This window comes from Hyla sarda, chromosome 9 (genome assembly GCF_029499605.1).
Source record: "Hyla sarda isolate aHylSar1 chromosome 9, aHylSar1.hap1, whole genome shotgun sequence".
Lineage (NCBI taxonomy): Eukaryota > Metazoa > Chordata > Amphibia > Anura > Hylidae > Hyla > Hyla sarda.
This window is the reverse complement of record NC_079197.1, coordinates 56,869,113-56,889,803: the sequence shown is the minus strand read 5'-3', so window position 1 is coordinate 56,889,803 and position 20,691 is coordinate 56,869,113.

Below are 20,691 nucleotides of genomic sequence, written 5' to 3'. Positions count from 1 at the left end.
CCTCATCACCCCATGCACCCCATCCTCAGTCTCCTCATCACCCCCATACACCCCATGCACTCCATCCTCAGTCTTCTCATCACCCCATGCACTCCATCCTCAGTCTCCTCATCACCCCATGCACTCCATCCTCAGTCTCCTCATCACCACATACACCCCACACACCCCATCCTCAGTCTCATCACCCCATACACCCCACGCACTCATCCTCAGTCTCCTCATCACCCCATGCACTCCATCCTCAGTCTCCTCATCACCCCCAAACACTCCATCCTCAGTCTCCTCATCACCCCCAAACACCCCATGCACTCCATCCTCAGTCTTCTCATCACCCCATACACCCCATGCACTCCATCCTCAGTCTCCTCATCACCCCATGCACTCCATCCTCAGTCTCGTCCTCACCCCATGCACTCCATCCTCAGTCTCCTCATCACCCCATGCACTCCATCCTCAGTCTCCTCATCACCCCATACACCCCATCCTCAGTCTCATCACCCCATACACCCCACGCACTCCATCCTCAGTCTCCTCATCACCCCATGCACTCCATCCTCAGTCTCCTCATCACCCCCATACACCCCACACACTCCATCCTCAGTCTCCTCATCACCCCATACACCCCATGCACTCCATCCTCAGTCTCCTCATCACCCCATGCACTCCATCCTCAGTCTCCTCATCACCCCCATACACCCCACACACTCCATCCTCAGTCTCCTCATCACCCCATACACCCCATGCACTCCATCCTCAGTCTCCTCATCACCCCATATACACCATGCACTCCATCCTCAGTCTCCTCATCACCCTATGCACTCCATCTTCAGTCTCTTCATCACCCCATGCACTCCATCTTCAGTCTCTTCATCACCCCATGCACTCCATCCTCAGTCTCCTCATCACCCCATGCACTCCATCCTCAGTCTCCTCATCACCCCATACACCCCACGCACCCCATCCTCAGTCTCCTCATCACCCCATGCACTCCATCCTCAGTCTCCTCATCACCGCATACACCCCATGCACTCCATCCTCAGTCTCCTCATCACCCCATGCACTCCATCTTCAGTCTCCTCATCACCCCATGCACTCCATCCTCAGTCTCCTCATCACCGCATACAACCCATGCACTCCATCCTCAGTCTCCTCATCACCCCATGCACTCCATCCTCAGTCTCCTCATCACCCCATGCACTCCATCCTCAGTCTCCTCATCACCCCATGCACTCCATCCTCAGTCTCCTCATCACCCCATACACCCCACACACCCCATCCTCAGTCTCCTCATCACCCCATACACCCCACGCACTCCATCCTCAGTCTCCTCATCACCCCATGCACCCCATCCTCAGTCTCCTCATCACCCCCATACACCCCATGCACTCCATCCTCAGTCTCCTCATCACCCCATGCACTCCATACTCAGTCTCCTCATCACCCCATACACCCCATGCACTCCATCCTCAGTCTCCTAATCACCCCATGCACTCCATCCTCATCACCCCATGCACTCCATCCTCAGTCTCCTCATCACCCCATACATCCCATGCACTCCATCCTCAGTCTCCTCATCACCCCATACACCCCACGCACCCCATTCTCAGTCTCCTCATCACCCCATACACCCCACGCACTCCATCTTCAGTCTCCTCATCACCCCATGCACTCCATCTTCAGTCTCCTCATCACCCCATGCACTCCATCTTCAGTCTCCTCATCACCCCACGCACTCCATCTTCAGTCTCCTCATCACCCCATGCACTCCATCCTCAGTCTCCTCATCACCCCATGCACTCCATCCTCAGTCTCCTCATCACCCCATACACCCCACGCACCCCATCCTAAGTCTCCTCATCACCCCATGCACTCCATCCTCATCACCCCATACACCCCACGCACTCCATCCTCAGTCTCCTCATCACCTCATACACCCCATGCACTCCATCCTCATCACCCCATACACCCCACGCATTCCATCCTCAGTCTCCTCATCACCCCATACACCCCACGCACCCCATCCTCAGTCTCCTCATCACCTCATACACCCCATGCACTCCATCCTCATCACCCCATACACCCCACGCACTCCATCCTCAGTCTCCTCATCACCCCCATACACCCCATGCACTCCATCCTCATCACCCCATACACCCCACGCACTCCATCCTCAGTCTCCTCATCACCTCATGCACTCCATCCTCATCACCCCATACACCCCATGCACTCCATCCTCAGTCTCCTCATCACCCCCATACACCCCATGCACTCCATCCTCATCACCCCATACACCCACGCACTCCATCCTCAGTCTCCTCATCACCCCATACACCCCACGCACCCCATCCTCAGTCTCATCACCCCATGCACTCCATCCTCAGTCTCCTCATCACCTCATATACCTTAAGCACCTCATCAGTATTACACAGCTGACACCCCCCAGTCCTTCTCATCAACATTAAACCCCCTAATCACTACACCCCTGACCCCCCTTCTGGTCCTCCTTATCAACACTACGCTCTCCCAGACCCACAATCCTTCTTATCATTACACCACCAACCTCTACAACACCTCTCCTGTCCTCTTCATCATCATTACAATCCCCTCTCCCCACCCACCCCCCTGCATCCGACCGTCACTCTCCTCACCTTATCTGCTCAGCGATGGGGCTGTGAGGCGGGAGGGTTTGCTGCTCCTGTCGCTTTTGCCGGCGTCAGAGGCCATGACACGGGACATCAGGGGCTTGGAACAGACGTGCGTGCCTGCGCGGGGCACGTCTGTTCCCATCAGCCCCTGGCCTGTCTGTCCGCCCCCGGCCGGTTTAAAGGCAAATTACTGCTGTCAGCGGCAGGTCCGAGATCTGTTGCTGCAGCATTTAGTATGAAGTACTGGCAGGGGGCCCTGCAGGGGCCCAGACTGTGAGGCCCAGGCTGTGACCTGGGCCACTAGGGGGGCCCCCTAACACGCTGGGCCCCTGTGCAGCCGAACCGGCTGAACAAGTGATATGTCCGCCCCCTGCCTTGTGTCCTTAGGTCTCATTTACACGGAAGGATCCCCAGCATATTTTATGCTGCGGATCCCCCGACAATGGACCCTACAGTGCTGCCTCCATCTGTGCCTGCTCAAAACAGCAATCCTCCGCTACGAGCAGGCACGCTTTGATGTGTATACTCGCACACATGGCGGCTGCTCTCGGCCTAGCTCAGAGAGCAGGAGGAGCGGCCATGATGTGTGCGAGTATACAAATCAAAGCATGTCTGCTCGTAGCGGAGGATTGCCGTTATGAGCAGGCACAGATGGAGACAGCACTGTAGGGTCCATTGTCGGGGGATCCGCAGCATAAAATACACTGTGGATCCACCCCTGAATGAGCCCTTAGGGTACGTTCACACGTACAGGATCTGCTGTATATTTTCTGCAGCTGATTTTGCTACCTATTGAAGCTAATGGGTTGCAAAATCAGCTGAACAAAATATGCAGCAAAAATATGCAGCATAACCCTTAAGGGGTTAATGATAAACTAGCAGTGTGTTCACATGTTGTCCTTCCAGAGGGGTCACTTTCCGTCCTCCAGTGTCCACAGGTCACCAACAGGTCACATTCCCAGAACAATTTATGGAAAAATCGCGGCAAAAATTGCGCTGTTTTACCGCGATTTAGGAAAAATCGCGGTAAAAGCGCGCAATTTTTGCCGCGATTTTTCCCAAAAAATGTTGTGATAATGGGGCCTGTTGGTGACCTGTGGACACTGGAGGAGGGAAAGTGACCCCTCTGGACTGCTACCATACACATTACTCAGCCCCGGGTTATACTGCTGATTAGGGGGGAGAGAGGCAGGACACGGGACATCACTCACCTCACATGAAGCAGCTGCTCTTCTGTGTGACCTGTCAGGTCTCGGCCCGTCCTCTCCTGTGCTGGGGGCGGAGCCATCAATGTATCGGGACATTCCTATTTATTTTAAATTGGGGGGCCCAAGGGGGGGCACGGCCTGATCTAGGGGGGCCATGGCCCCCTCTGGCCCCCCCCCTAGCGACGCCACTGCTGTTGGTTAATATTAAGTCTAGTAGGGCGCCCCCTCTGGTTGGGCTCTGCACCATTTGGGACAGATAATTGTCTTTAGTTATAGTCAGAAACCTGTTTCCTTTATGAGATTCACAGGTCTCATTCTCCCAGTTTGTATGAGGATAGTTAAAGTCCCCCATTATTATCACATCATTTTGATTTGTTGCCTTGTTTATTTGCCTCAATAATTGATCTTCTGGCTCTTCCATTATGTTTGGTGCCTTATAGCAAACTCCATCAGGATTTTTTTATTTTTATCTCCATATATTTCTACCCATAATGACTCCACATTATCGTTTCCCTCCTAAATATCCTCCAGCAGTGAGGCCTTCAAATTGGACTTTACATAAAGACAGACTCTTTCCGTTTTAGTAACATTTATACTTCTTCGGTGTTGTACGTGCAGTAAAAGAGAAGAGAGAAGATGTAATAAATAGCTTTTACCTTCTCCAAGTGTGTCTGGCTGTCTCTTGACAGACAGGCATCCAAGGTGAATGCTTACAGTTACCCCTAATAACAGTTATCCCACAATCAAATGTACAGTGGATTTATCAGAAGAAAATGTTAATCAGGTTAGTACAGGGACATAGGTAATGTCTTGTGGGCCCTGTTGCACATGGACAACCCCCCACCCCCCATCCCACAAACACGATTACAACAAAACCATAATCTGACCCTGCATACAATGCATCTAAGTCCTCAGTCCTTCCACATCATGTCCCCTCCCTACAGCATGTGCCCTATCCACCCAAACAGTATCCTCTCTCCTCAGCATGTCCCTATCCACTTACACCATGGGAGGAATTTATGCAAGTCAAGTTTTTTTCCATTGTTTTGCTTTGGCCTACGCCATGTGTACTTCCCCCTGAAAGGTATTGCTGAATAATCTACTCAGTACCCCTGGTACTGGTTCTCTGTCTTTTCTGTACCCCTGGTACTAGGTCCAATTTGGCTTAAGGCTTGTACTGGCCAGGAGAGCGTCTTGTCAGGTGTGGAAAAAATACATGCACACAAGATGCCGTCTAAGTACGCTCTGTTTTACTATTTGCCAACGTTCATATATATATACCATGTTGCTTAATAGTTACAAGTCAGCAGTACACAAGAACAGGATGTACGTGCACAACAGTTAGGAATCAGCAGTTGAGAAAACGAGAAGTACGGTACGAGCCTTGCGGTTACAAAAGGCAGAATTAAGATATACATCATACAAGATTACAGAATTATGATACACATCATACAAGATTACAGATCTGTATTATTCTATCAAGACTCTTGTACCCTTCAATCCCCTCTTAAAACCAGTTGTCACTTTAGACAACTTGGTTTTTCTTGTTTTCTATTTTCTTTTGAAAAGTCTTTATGTAGGCAGTATAGCCTTCTGCTGAGTGATGGTGAAGTAGAGGGACTTGGGTGTCTGATGAGGTGGAGAGGAGGATTTTAGTATCTGCAGCAGGTCTTGGCTTGCAGCGTTTCATACATAAGAAAATAAGTTTTATTGATACATATACTATAAGGGCAATGACAGTAATGTGTATTATGAGCTGCAGAACGCCCCCTATCCATCCTCCTACGCCCTTGAGCCAGGTAGCGGGATTCAATATTGAAAAGGTATCCCCCCACCACTTATCCCTGTTGATTTCATTGTCTTTGGCATATTTGTCCCTCAATTTTTGTATGTTCTCAAGCTGGTGGTGCATCTGAATTGTTCCTGAAGTGTCTATGTAATGGCAACAAGTAGGACCTATGATTTGACACATCCCTCCTTGAGCTGCTGTGAGATAGTCCAAGACTATTGCGTGTTGGTTAGTCACTATCATCAGTTGATTTTGCACGGACACAGAGGTATTAGTAATTTCTAAAATGTCATATATTTGGTCATCGAGGTAGTTAGTGGCTTCGACTAACTTATCCCATATTTGCATCACCATTGGATATATAAAAATGGTGCTAAAAAGCTTGTTGGTTATTCCCATTTGTACAACATGTGGCCTACCGTTTTCCCTTTCTTTGTTATCTGCTGCTCTTCGGTATAACATATGTTTAGGAGCTGCTCTCATGTCAATGTCGTCGTTGGATATGACAAAGGTGGAGGGGGTAAGTCTAGCTAGGGTGCATGTGCCTTTGACCCCTACCGGCAACCACTTGTAGGCTTCCCTACCACATACCCAATAGATGTCTCGTGGGAGCTCCCAGAAAGAGGAATGTTGATTGATAAGTTTATTAACTATGTCAATGAGTCTAGAGGCATTTGTTAAGTAACACCAGGAAGGTATTTGCCCTAATCTACCGCAGTAGCCCACATCTGGGTTATTACATATTGGATCAGTAAGTTGGTGTCATTGCATAGTTGGTGTCCTGTTATATTATAGCAGTCTACGTCTTGAGTAGCCTGAGTAAAGAGGGTGTTATTTGGCCACCTTGGGTCATGTAAGTACCTTTCTATCTGGCTGGGTTTAAGAAGATCAGCACTTGCGGATGTCCTGTGAAAACTAACTTTTATCCCTTCCGTGGGGATCTCTCCTAGGTCTAATATATGTGTGACTACTCGAGTTACCCAGGAACCCCCTTTGAAGACCAACATTTGGTGTGGTCCTGGGCCTGGGCTGCTTAAGTTTCCCTGCCACCATGGCTGCCCCACCCATCCTACTATAGGAATACCCACTGAGGTGTTTCAGTTCTTTGCATATGGTGTCTCCTTGTCAGCAAGCATGTCAAAACAGTCTCCCTGAAATAATACATATGAGGGCACAGGGATAGCAAAGTAGGGCATGCTTTGGGCAGACACAGGGGCATGGGTGCATATCCAACAATCCTTCGCAGTGAGGTTTTGTGCTAACATTATATGGTGTTTCAGGAACTTATCGTTTGGGTGTCTCTCTAATTCATTCTGTAGAGTCACCGTGGGGTGTATCAAAGTCAATAAAGTCATTAATGCAAACATCAGGAGACTTAGTTTCTTCAACCATCTGCCAGAACAAGGCCAGGGCATCAGCGGGTACATCTTTCGGTAGGCTTTCAAGGTCAGGGCTGTCTGCCCCCGTTATTACCTCCTTTGGGTAATTTTGAACGAGTTTGATCCGAGAGGCGTGGATCCAAGAAGGGCTGTCTTCCGTGAGAACCGCCGTTTTCGTCACGGCAACAACTGTGGTTGGGGGTCCAAAGGTGAAGTCTCCGGGCTTCTTTCCTTTCCACAGAGTCTTAACCAGGACAGTGTCGCCTTCCTGGAACTGGTGTGTTGGTTCCTGTGGGAGAGAAGGAGAATTACAGACAACTTTTTGTTCTACTCTATCAAGGGTTTGGATAAGGTCTGTGACATATTGTTCCCTTATCTGGTTGAGGTCCCCTTCTTCTGTTATAAAAGGTCGTTGGGCCCATGGAGTCGGGAAAGGCCTACCCATGAGAATCTCAAAAAGGGGAGAGTTTTAAAGTCTTATGGGGGGTCTTTCTAATTTCTGAGAGTATGATGGGAAGGACTGGTTTCCACTTCTCAAAGGTGCTCCCTGTGGCCTACTCCGTGGAAATGAGCAATAAAACTGTGGCACTGTGTTGGGGTATGCATGGTGTCCCCTCTTTGCAGATCAATCCTGTTACAGGATTTTTCTGCAATACCGGATAACACCAATCATATTCCTCTTGTTCGGGAACAGAGGACTGGAGAGAGAAGAGTTTTTTTTATTTATTTTTTTCGAGTGAAGGAGGTGTAAGAACTGGTAACATCAGTGAGACAGGTTGTTGTGTAGCAGCCAGTTTGGCAGTGTGGTCTGCTAGAGCATTGCCCTTTGAAATGTGATCAGTCCCACGTGTGTGTGTCCTGCAGTGAATGATGCATGTAAATGGTGACAGGTTTCTTAGCAAAAAGTGTACAGGCTCTTGTTAGGGCGATGAGTTCTGCAGCTTGTGCGGACTTATAGGGGATGGACTGGGCCTTAAGGACAATGTCAGGTAATTGGACAATAGCATAACTGGCATGGTAAACATTGTCATTGGGGCGTGTACATGACCCATCTACAAAGACTTCTGGAGCATCAGGTATGGGCACTGAAGAGAGGTCGGGTCTGTGTGAGGCGTCAGTGTGGATGACTTGCAAGCAGTCATGTATGTCCGGCATCACATCATCATGAATTTTCAGGCCAACTAGTGCGCAGGGCCAGATGTAGGGGAGGCATACACCATTTTCAAGTATGGATTACTGAGTAGAATTACCTCATATCCAGAGAGCCGTTGTGTTTACATTTGTTGTGTATGTAGGCCTTTAAGGAGAGAGATAACATCATGAGAAGTGTACAAGGTAGTGTCAGGTCCTAAAGTGAGGATGGTAGCTTGTTCAACAATCATAGCACAGGCAGCAAGAGCTCGCAGACATGCCGGCATCCCCTGTGTGGAGACGGGCATCACCTTTGAGAAAAAAGCACAAGGATGCAGTTTGCCTCCGTGAAATTGTGTCAGCACACCCGCCATGGTTTTACAATTGTCTCGTGCATACATGTGGAAAAGCAAATTGCAATCTGGGAGACCTAGCCCTGGACTTGTCATTAAAAGCTTTGTACATTTATGAGGACCATTTGATTAGATCCGGTTTGCCTGATAGGGTTGCATCTCTATGAGCAGTCGGGAATCCACTGTCTGCAGTAGTTTATCATACCCAAGAAAGATTGCATTTCCTTCTGGGCGTGCGGGGTGACCAGGCCCGCTACAGACTGGACTCTAGACGTGCTCAACTCCCTTTTCCCTTTTGGCAGAACAAAACCCAGATATTCAACCTGTTCACAACACCATCCTCAAGGCAGGCCTCCTCAGAGAAACTACACATTAACAAATCATCAACATTTTGGAGGAGAACAGAACCCTGGGGGGCGTGCCATGATTTTATAAAGGCTTGGAGGACAATGCTGAACAAAACTGGTGAATCAGCATACCCCTGGGGCATTGCACACCAGGTTAACTGTAGTCCCTCAAAGGAAAAAGCAAAAAGGAGTCTGGTCTCTTTGTCCACTGGGATCGAGAAGAAAGCATTCTTCAGATCGAGGACAGAAAAATGAGTTGCCTGTGCTGGGATTGATGACAACAGTTGGGTGACATCAGGAACTATAGGGGCAATAGGCACAATTAGTCTGTTGATGGCTCTCAGGTCTGGTACAAAACAGACAGTACCATCAGGTTTGGGGACCGGATTAATTGGAGTGCAGTAGGGAGAGACAGTATGTTCTAAGACTCAAGTTTGTAGGAAATGTTTGATCATAGGGCAGATACTTTTGATTTTTTTCCTGTGACAAGGGGTGCTGTTTTTGGTAGACCGGGAGGATGTCTGGTTTGAGTCTTGCCTTGTATAGTGTACAGTCAATATGTCCTACATCATGGTCTCCATGGGACCAGACAATGGGGTCTACCTCAGTTGGGACTTGGGTCGGGGACATAACAGGATAATGTCCAGCAGGATAGTACCCTGCAGGTGTGACTATGGGTGCGAGGTCAGACGTGACATGTAACCTGGACTGGGATGAAGTGATATGTAATTTGAGTTTACATATGAGGTCTCTTCTCAGGAGGTTTACAGGGCATTCAGGTATGATGCGAAAGGAAGGTTAAATGGTCACCCTTGGGGCATTGTGTATACAGCTACTATGAACATACTCAATTTCAAACAGTTGACATTTATATACGCATATATATATATATATACATATATATATATATATATATATATATATACACATCCCCTGAAAAACAAAATTACACCAGATCCGAAGAAGAAGAAGAAGCTGTCTTGCTCCCTGTAAACCCCGCCTTACTCCTCCCAAACCTCTGTCACCAGTCACCTCCCCTTTGAGTCTGGCTTCTTGTCTTTCCCCATTTCTGGTCAGTCACCATGAAACATCTATTATCACATGTGTTACTGACAGTGTTACATAACATCAAGAGACATACAAGAAACATAACATGTAACAATACCGACATTTACAAATACTTAACGTACAACACACAGGGCCCACATTCTCACCAAAGATATAAAAATAAAAGTGTGCACAGCTCTCTTAAAAAAAATGTAAAAATAATTATCTCCAATGCGCATTGTTTATAATCCAGTAAACCATTAGCTTGATTGTAAATGCCTAAAGTAATATTTATCAATTAAATAGTGATCACTTTTTTATTTATTTTATCTTCTTGGCCAAATTTCTTCTCTTATTACTCCTGTAATATAATCAGACAATTAATCGCATTTCCTGATAAATTTCATTTTTTTTGGCATCAACCCTGTGTTACTGTGAAGGCAAGAAATTAATGAAATATCATCAAATAGTTCAATTTAATACCACGTGAATATATTTTTCTTTTAACACCATTTTCATTACAACACAACAGCTTCACAGGGAAAACATTCACTGGTCATTTTCTATACACTCCTGATTCTATACACCTCACACATATATAACATACTTTATATCATAAGAACCATCCTATAAACGCCATCATATGACCACATACACAGGGCTTTCCAAGCGATTTACCACATCACTCCATTCCATAGCATTGAACACTCATCTTCACTTCATTTATTCCAGCAATTTCAGCTCTGCTCATCCTACATTCCTCACACTGCTTCACATGCTTTCTCCTTCACAAATCACCTGCTTCTCCACCAAATCGTTGAGTTTCTATTTCTGACAACAATCTCTAATCCTATCAAACAATTTACACAGCCCTGCATCATAACGCCAACATGCTGTGAACCTTTCCCAAAATTCAGTAACAGTTTCGCCTAGTTTTTTTGTTTGCATGCCACAGCAATAGGCAGTGATGATTTTTGTTTGAAAACTTGGTTAAGTTCCTCTTCTAATTCTCTCCATATACGCTCTCTACCCTTCTCGAGATTACAAATGTAGTTGTTAGAGTGGGGGTCAGGTGGTATTTATCATTGGCCCCCTCCCTTGGGAATGGGCTGGAGTCCTTCATGAATTCTCACCTACCAGCTATATCATCTACCCATGGATTCACTAAGTCCCATCCTGTAGGGCTAAGTCGGGCCACATAATCCTTTCATGTTTCACCGGGAAGGGGAGGAGGATATGACTTAGATGATTTGGAACCCATGTTCCGTAATTGGTGCAAAACCTCAATCTCTGGATTTGACTGTACTGAACTCTGATGGCTCCGACAATTCCTCTCAACAGATTAGGGATTCTCTGATTTAATTGCACCAATCACTGAGCATGCACGGTATCTCTGAACAAACTGTCACTTGCTTTCACCACATCCCGGGTCAACAAGTTACCTCTAGCCGGGAGGGTGGGGCATCTTACAGATGTTTTGAGAACCAGCAGATTATTACTATTATTATTATTAGTATTAATATTATAACAGTTATATGCACCTTACTCTAGACATTAAAGCAACGGGTAGTAGACTCACGTGTCTTCTTAAGCGTAAGGGGAAAAAAAGGAAGTTACAAGTAAAACACTAAACAGAACTAAACAGAAATACAAGAAGTTTTTTGTAAGCGTTAAGCCAAATTGAAACAAGACAACCACCCTGGATTGTCAAATTACTCTTAGTTCCTCATTTCCCCTGTTCCCTGAACAGAAGGCAAATACTGTAATACTGTGTCCCAGACACGATATGAAAATAACTCTTATACTTACTGGAATCGAGACGTGGCCAGTGCCCCCCGGGTCGACAATACCACACAAGGATATGGTTCTTACCGGTCCGGAGGATGACCCTCTCGACCCCGGACTGAGCCCCCAGCTGAAAGGTATTGCTGAATAATCTACTCAGTACCCCTGGTACTGGTTCTCTGTCTTTTCTGTACCCCTGGTACTAGGTCCAATTTGGCTTAAGGCTTGTACTGGCCAGGAGAGCGTCTTGTCAGGTGTGGAAAAAATACATGCACACAAGATGCCGTCTAAGTACGCTCTGTTTTACTATTTGCCAACGTTCATATATATATACCATGTTGCTTAATAGTTACAAGTCAGCAGTACACAAGAACAGGATGTACGTGCACAACAGTTAGGAATCAGCAGTTGAGAAAACGAGAAGTACGGTACGAGCCTTGCGGTTACAAAAGGCAGAATTAAGATATACATCATACAAGATTACAGAATTATGATACACATCATACAAGATTACAGATCTGTATTATTCTATCAAGACTCTTGTACCCTTCACCCCCCACATCTATCAAAGAGGTGCAAATCCTTCATACACAGCAAAGTGGCTTAGGTGTAAGTTTACGTGTGGTTTGGGCTAGTGAGAGATTGCGCAACTACTGCAAAACTGCTGCAAAAAGCTAACCATGCTGCACCACATTCAAGTTGTTTTCTAAGTCTAAATGAGTTGTACAACATTTTTAACTTTTTGACCCATTGTGCAAAAATGTGGGACTTTTTACCAACAAAAGTGTAAAACCTAAGATAAATTCGCCCTCATATCCCTCCCTCAGAATTTCCCCCATCCATCCACACCGTATCCCCTCTCCTTAGTATGTCCCCCATCCATTCACACAGCGTCCCCCCTCTTTAGCATGTATCCCATCTATTCACACCATGTTTCCCCTCCTCAGCAAGTCCCCCAATCATCCACACAGTGTAACCCCCCCCCCCACACACACACACACACACACACACCTTAGCATGTGTATATAGTGAAAGAGAAAGGAGGAGAAACCTCTACTTCCACTAAGATCGCTATTTCTCCTTACACACTGAATGCTTCCTACATAACAGGATTTATATAAGATGAAAAAAGGACCATCTGACCAAGATCAGAGTTCATGTGGCAGTGCACAACACATTACAGTGTTACAATATTACAATATTGATTGGTTCCAGGACGACCATTGTAAGAAAAAAAAGGACCATCTGACCAAGATCAGAGTTCATGTGGCAGTGCACAACACAATACAGTGTTACAATATTACAATATTGATTGGTTCCAGGACAACCATTGTATGTTGAAACCATCGTATGTGGAGACCATAACTCTATGGAAACCTGGTAATTGGTTCTGGAGCCACCAAAATCTCATCCAAAAATAGGAAAAAGTGAAGATTAAAGAAAAATGTATAGATAACTAATATAGATAAAGCAAATCCTTACATATAAAAGTAAGAAAGATCTTCTGGGAGCTGTAAATCAATGTTTATGTAGAGGACAGGAGCTTCTTCAGGGTCCTGTACAGTACACGCAATGTCCTAAAAAAGGAACATGGAGCCGCCCTTATTTGGTGTCCAAAGGAGCAGCTAACTTTGGCAGAGATAAAAAGTAGTACAGAACATGTAATACCTCCCTGTACTGTAGGGAAGCACTACCAGACAGGAATTCAGTGCATACGTTTCAGTAATACAGGTGTTTTACCAGTGAAATGCCCATTCTAATTGGTCAGTTCTTCAAGCCATTGACATGTTTCGCAGCTCTGGACTGTCCTTAGTATTGTATGCAGAGTCTGGTTTCAAGTTACATGGGTCCCTTGACCCCTTAACGACCAAGGACGTATATTTACGTCCTTGGCCGACTCCCGCTATATAACGCAGTGACCCCGTGTCATATCGGGTCAGTCCCGGCATGTATCTGAAGCTGGGACCCGGGGCTAATAGCTCGCGGCATTGATCGCGGTGCCGCGCGCTATTAACCCTTTAGACGCGGCGTTCAAAGTTGAACACCGCGTCTAAAACGAAAGTGAAAGCTGCCCGGCTGCTCAGCGGGGCTGATCGGGACCACCGAAGTGAAAATGCGGTGTCCCGATCAGCTGGGAAACGAGCGGAGGTCCTCTTACCTTCCTCCAGCATGTCCCTTCGGCGATTGATTGCTCCAAGCCTGAGATGCAGGCTTGAGCAATCGACCGTCAATAACACTGATCACTGCAAAGCTATGGCTTTGCAGTGAACAGTGCTGGCAATCAGTGTGTACAGTGTTATAGCCCCCCTTTGGGAGCTATAACACTGCAAAAAAAAAGTGTAAAAAAAATAAATAAATAATAAATGTGATTTAACCCTTTCCTTACTAAAAGTTCAAATCACCCCCCTTTTCCCATAAAAAAAAAAACACCATGTAAATAAAAATAAATACAAACATGTGGTATCGCCGCGTAAATATATCATTAATTAAACCGCACGGTCAATGGTGTACGTGCATACAGCCCCATGCGCATAAAAATAAAAAAGTTATAGAGGTCAGAAGATGACCATTTTAAAGGTATAAATTTCCGTACATGTAGTTATGATTTTTTCCAGAAGTACGAAAAAATCAAACCTATATAAGTAGGGTATTATTTTAATTGTATGGACCTACAGAATAAAGATCAGGTGTCATTTTTACTGAAAAATGTACTGCATAGAAACGGAAGCCCCCAAAATTTACAAAATGGTGTTTTTTCTTCAATTTCGACGCACAATGATTTTTTTTCCGTTTGGCTGTAGATTTTTGGGTAAAATGACTGATGTCACTGCAAAGTAGAATTAATGGCGCAAAAAAATAAGCCATCATATGGATTTTTAGGTGCAAAATTGAAAGGGTTATGATTTTTAAAAGGTGAGGAGGAAAAAACAAAAGTGCAAAAACCGAAAAACCCTGTGTCCTTAAGGGGTTAAAGACCATTGTATGTTGAAACAGTTGTATGTTGAGGCTATTGTAAGTTGAGGTATCACTGTAATTAAAAGCACATTACAAGCACAGAGACAAAGATCACAATAAAGAGTTATGTTTCACAAACAATATATATACAAGAAAAAAAAAATAAAGTTAGAAACATGGCATAAATTCCATTCAAGTACTTCAAAGGCAAAAGAGCCATTTTGCAGTCTTCCCGCTTCCACTGGATATATGTAAAACTAAAATAAAAAATAAATAAATGGTAGGATTATACATTGTGCTGGTAAGCAACTGCAATCTTACAGTACATTGGAGGATGTCCATAAATTTGAGTATTGGAGAAGGACAGAATACAGCTTAAACATCCTAAACATAACTGTATTGCTAGACTATTGTTTCAATAGTCACGAATTATCTCAATTAAAAGCGTTTCAGGATACCCAGCTGTCAAACTACGGTGGCGACTGTGAGACAAAAAGGTAGGTCTTGGCATAGAACATGTGAGCAAAAGTAATATCACCATCAGACACTAGAGGGCCTCAGCATCCATGTTGTCAACAATGCAATTTCAGGTGTTATTTTTGCCACAGGAAATCTATCCCATTTTAACAACCTTTTTCCAAGGGACTACAGAGCAGTAGCTAGCTCCGTTTGCGCCTGAGGCGAGAACAGAAGATTCTACAACATATGGGCTCAGGGCACCCCTTTACATAAATTATTGTGTTGTGATGTATCAAATGAAAGATAAATTACATGGAATGTCACAGGTGCTGGGTGTCACCCATGTCAGTATCCAGAAACCAATATCTGGCTACTAAGATAAGGTGCAAACATAGACTGTAACTGGTCGTACTTCTAGTCCGCCAATAGCTTGACAGCTGAATAGGGTGATGAGGAGGTATCCAGCGTGGGGCCACTCTCCTGAGTGAAGACGCCTAGGTTTAGGGACTAATAGGGTCATATAGGTCATCGGAGACCCTTTAGCTCCCTGCTTTATACCCCTGCCTGACCCCATGTAGGGTATATCATTAGATCTGACCAGTCACAATTGTGCCCCCCCTCCCCATCATCTATGAATCAATGTAATACTATTCAGCTATGAGTGGCTGGTAGTGTACTCCCCTCCTCCAGTCATGTCATTGTACTATTGTGAGCTATAAGTTGTCTGGTGTCCCCCTCCTCCAGTCCTGTCATTTTCCCATGGGATATCGGTGTTGATTTGTATTGGTATGCCCTGAATAATATTGGTGTGTATATATATGATACTCCTCGCTAGTTATCTCTCATATATGATAGTCAGTTACACTCTTATATAGATGTTTTGAGCCTCAGGATATTTAGCCAGACAAATCATCTAGTGCACTTCCACATACAAACAGACCTATCTTGTTTATATACTGACCGCTTGTTGTAAATGACACTATCCCCCCGTAAGGGGTTAATGAATTTGTGCAGACCGCGCTGGCTCGGAATGAGCAGAGCTAGTGGGTGACACACAACCAATGAGAGCCGTTGTGGGTGTGTCCATTGTCAGATACAGGCTAGACTATTGTTTCAATATTCACAAATTATCTCAATTAAAAGCGTTTCAGGATACCCAGCTGTCAAACTACGGTGGCGACTGTGAGACAAAAAGGTAGGTCTTGGCATAGAACATGTGAGCAAAAGTAATATCACCATCAGACACTAGAGGGCCTCAGCATCCATGTTGTCAACAATGCAATTGATATGGACAGTAAATGGTCCTTCTTCCATCATCTACCAAAGATCCATAAAGATATCGAGGTAGACCGATTATTTCAGGTGTTATTTTTGCCACAGGAAATCTATCCCATTTTAACAACCTTTTTCCAAGGGACTACAGAGCAGTAGCTAGCTCCTTTTGCACCTGAGGCGAGAACAGAAGATTCTACAACATAGTCTGTAAGCTTGGAGTGTTTGAATTTAGTCTAAAACAAGTTTGGGTTGGTGCAGATACTGTGGATCATTGTTTTCCAACCAGGGTGTCTCCAGCAGTTGCATAACCCTTGCATTTTTTTTTCTCTGGTCTGTAGCACACCTGGGGGAGGGGTTAATTGATTAACTGCTCTCAGGTGTATAAAACTAACTGGGATACTCTGTGAGCCCTGCTCTGGCTGAGTCTCTCTGAAGCTTTGATTTGTATTCTTAAGTGTGAACATCGGAGAAGTTTTATACGCAGAAGTTTAAAAAGCAGGAGTTGTAAGCAGGACCCACTGTAACTGTAAGTATTACACTCCCTTGATAAAAGTAGATTTTCTTAATAGTTAATAACAGCTGTTTGTCACCAAGGATATGGACAGGGATTGGAGGTTTTCTTCACGGCACATTGTAGCACATGTATACATCTCTGGAGCAGCAGCTTCAGGGTGAATACCGCTGTGACAAATGTGAGCATGTTGCCCACCTGGAAGCTCGTATTAGAGATCTAGAGGAGCAAACTGCAACATTGAGGGCGATTGACAATCTTGAAAGGAGCATACTGCTTACAGAGCAAGCAGTTAGTGGGGTAGAAATGGAGGTTGGAGAAACTAGCCAGGAGGCCCAAGTAGGGAGCTGGGTTAATGTAGTTAGAGGGACTGGAAAGGGGGCAAGGAAAAGGAAGGTCACTTCTGCTTTTGATCTTCCAAGTATAATTGCCAAGTTGGGCGATGATGCGAGGGCCTCAGTATCAGAGATGGCAACCCTAGTGGATACTGGTCTCCCTAACAGCCGGGGGAACAGCTCAACTAGTAGTGTGGGGGATGGTAACGCAGGTAGGCCAAGACAGTTAGTTGTGGTAGGGGATTCTATAATCAGGAAGATGGATAGAATAATTTGTCGCCAAGACCACCTCAACCGAATGGTTTGCTTTCTCCCTGGTGCCAGGGTTCAGCATGTGGTGGAAAGGGTGGACAAATTACTAGGGGGGGCTTGGGATGACCCAGCTGTTGTGGTCCATGTGGGAACCAATGACAGAATACATTGGTAGGTGGAGGTCCTTGAAGAATAATTACAAGGAACTAGGTGCCAAGTTAAAGGGAAGGACCTCTAAGGTTGTGTTCTCTGGAATACTTCCTGTGCCATGCGCATCGCAGGAAAGACAGCGGGAGCTTAGGGAGTTAAATGCATGGCTTAAGTTGTGGTGTAAGGGGAAAGGGTTTGGGGTTTTAGAGCACTGGGCTGACTTTTCATTGGGGTACAAACTCTATTCTACGGATAATTTGCACCTGAATGGAAGGGGGTCCGCTGTGCTAGGGGAGAGAATCCTGGAAGGGGTGGCTGAGTATTTAAACTAGGTGAGTGGGGGTAGGATAATAAAGCAAAGAAAGCAGACAGTGGGATGGATAGGTTAGAGAGGGGTCAGGACATAATGGTGGGTGGAGAGGAGTCCTGTGGGGGGAGGTTAAGAGCAGTGGATAAGGAGATCCATGGGTTACAAACCAGCCGTAAAAATAAATGTAGCCCCAAAAATTGGAATCCCAATAATTAAAAAAATTCCATTAGCCCCAATAATTCAATAACTACAATGAGCCCCATTAACTTAAAAAATACCATTAGCCCCAATAACTTAAATAATAATGTTAGAAACAATAACGCAAAAAATCCCATTAGCCCCAATAAGTTAAATAACATTAGACCCAATAACTCAAAAAATCCCATTAGCCCCAATAACTTAAATAGTACAATTAGCCCTTATAACTCAAATAATAACATTAACCCCAATAACTGAGAAAATCCCATTAGTGAGACTATATGTGTAAAGCTTAATGGAAATGTAAAGTGTATGTTCACAAATGCCAGAAGCCTAGCAAATAAAATGGGGGAGCTTGAGGCCTTGATACTGGAGGAACATATTGATATAGTTGTCACTGAGACATGGCTGGACTCCTCGCATGACTGGGCTGTCAATCTGCAGGGGTTTACATTGTTTCTCAAGGAGAGAATGAACAGAAAATGTGGTGCAGTCTGTCTGTATGTAAGAAGTGGTATGAAAGCCAGTGTGAACGATGCCATAGTGTGTGATGATTCTGAGGATGTGGAATCACTGTGGGTAGAATTACAAAAGAAGGGAAATACTGAAAAAATAGTATTTGGTGTAATCTACAGACCCCCTAATATCACTGAAGAGATAGAAGGTCTGCTGCATAAACAAATAGAGAGGGCTGCCCGGGCAGGTACAGTGGTAATAATGGGAGATTTTAACTATCCAGATATAGATTGGGGTCCGGGGTTGGCTAAAACTACAAAGGGGAGAAAATTCCTAAATTTATTGCAGGATAATTTTATGGGCCAGTTTGTGGAGGACCCAACAAGAAGTGATGCCTTGTTGGATCTGATCATTTCCAACAACGCAGAGCTGGTTGGTAATGTAACTGCCGGAAAACCTTGGTAATAGCGACCATAATATAGTTACTTTTGACTTAAAATGTAGAAAACAAAGACAGACGGGGAAGGCAAAAACATATAACTTTAAAAAGGCAAATTTCCCTGGGCTGAGATCTGCACTACAGGACATAGACTGGGGGAGGTGTTCTCAAATACTGATACAGAAGGTAAATGGGAAATTTTTAAATCAACTCTAAATAACTATACAGCTAAATATATCCCAAAGGGGAACAAATATAAACGATTAAAACTAAATCCTACAAGGCTGACAAATGATGTTAAAAGAGCAATAAACAACAAAAAAATAGCCTTCAAAAAATTCAAATCTGATGGGTCAGCTATAACATTTAAACAGTACAAAGAGCTTAATAAAATCTGTAAAAATGTAATAAAAATAGCAAAAATTCTAAATGAGAGACAAGTGGCCAAAGAAAGCAAAACTAATCCTAAATATTTTTTTAGATATATAAATACAAAAAAATCCAAGGACAGAGCATGTAGGACCCCTTAATAATGATAATGGGGAGGTTGTCACGCGCGATCAAGAGAAGGCGGAGCTACTGAATGGGTTCTTTAGTTCTGTATATACTATGGAAGAAGGAGCTGACATTGGACAGGTCAGTGCTGGTAACACATCATGTAATGTACTGAACTGGCTTAATGTAGAGATGGTACAAGGTAAGTTAAGTAAAGTAAATGTAAGCAAATCTCCAGGGCCAGATGAACTACACCCAAGAGTTCTTAGAGAGGTAAGTTCAGTAATATCTGTACCCTTGTTCATGATATTTAGAGATTCTCTGGTGTCTGGTATTGTGCCAAGGCGAATGTGGTGCTAATCTTCAAAAAGGGCTCTAGGTCTTCCCCAGGAAACTATAGACCGGTAAGTTTAACGTGCATTGTGGGTAAATTGTTTAAAGGACTTATACGGGATTACATACAGGAATACATAGGGGATAATAGTATTATAAGTGATAGCCAGCATGGGTTTACTAAGGATAGAAGTTGTCAAACCAATCTAGTTTGCTTTTATGAAGAGGTGAGTAGAAGCCTTGACAGAGGAATGGCTGTGGATATAGTGTTTCTGGATTTTGCTAAAGCATTTGATACTGTCCCTCACAGACGTCTGACAGGTAAGTTAAGGTCTTTGGGTTTGGAAACTTTAGTTTGTAACTGGATTGAACACTGGCTCATGGATCGTACCCAGAGAGTGGTGGTCAATGATTCGTACTCTGATTGGTCCCCGGTTATTAGTGGTGTACCCCAATGTTCTGTACTGGGCCCGCTGCTGTTTAATTTATTTATCAATGATATAGAGGATGGTATTAACAGCTCTGTTTCTATCTTTGCAGATGACACCAAGCTTTGTAGCATGGTACAGTCTATAGAGGATGTGTATAGGTTACAAGATGACTTGGATAGACTAAGTGTCTGGGCATCCACTTGGCAAATGAGGTTCAATGTGGATAAATGTAAAGTTATTGTTACGCCGAGCGCTCCGGGTCCCTGCTCCTCCCCGGAGCGCTCACGGCGTCTCTCTCCCTGCAGCGCCCCGGTCGGTCCCGCTGACCGGGAGCGCTGCACTGACATGGCCGTCGGGGATGCGATTCGCACAGCGGGACGCGCCCGCTCGCGAATCGCATCCCAAGTC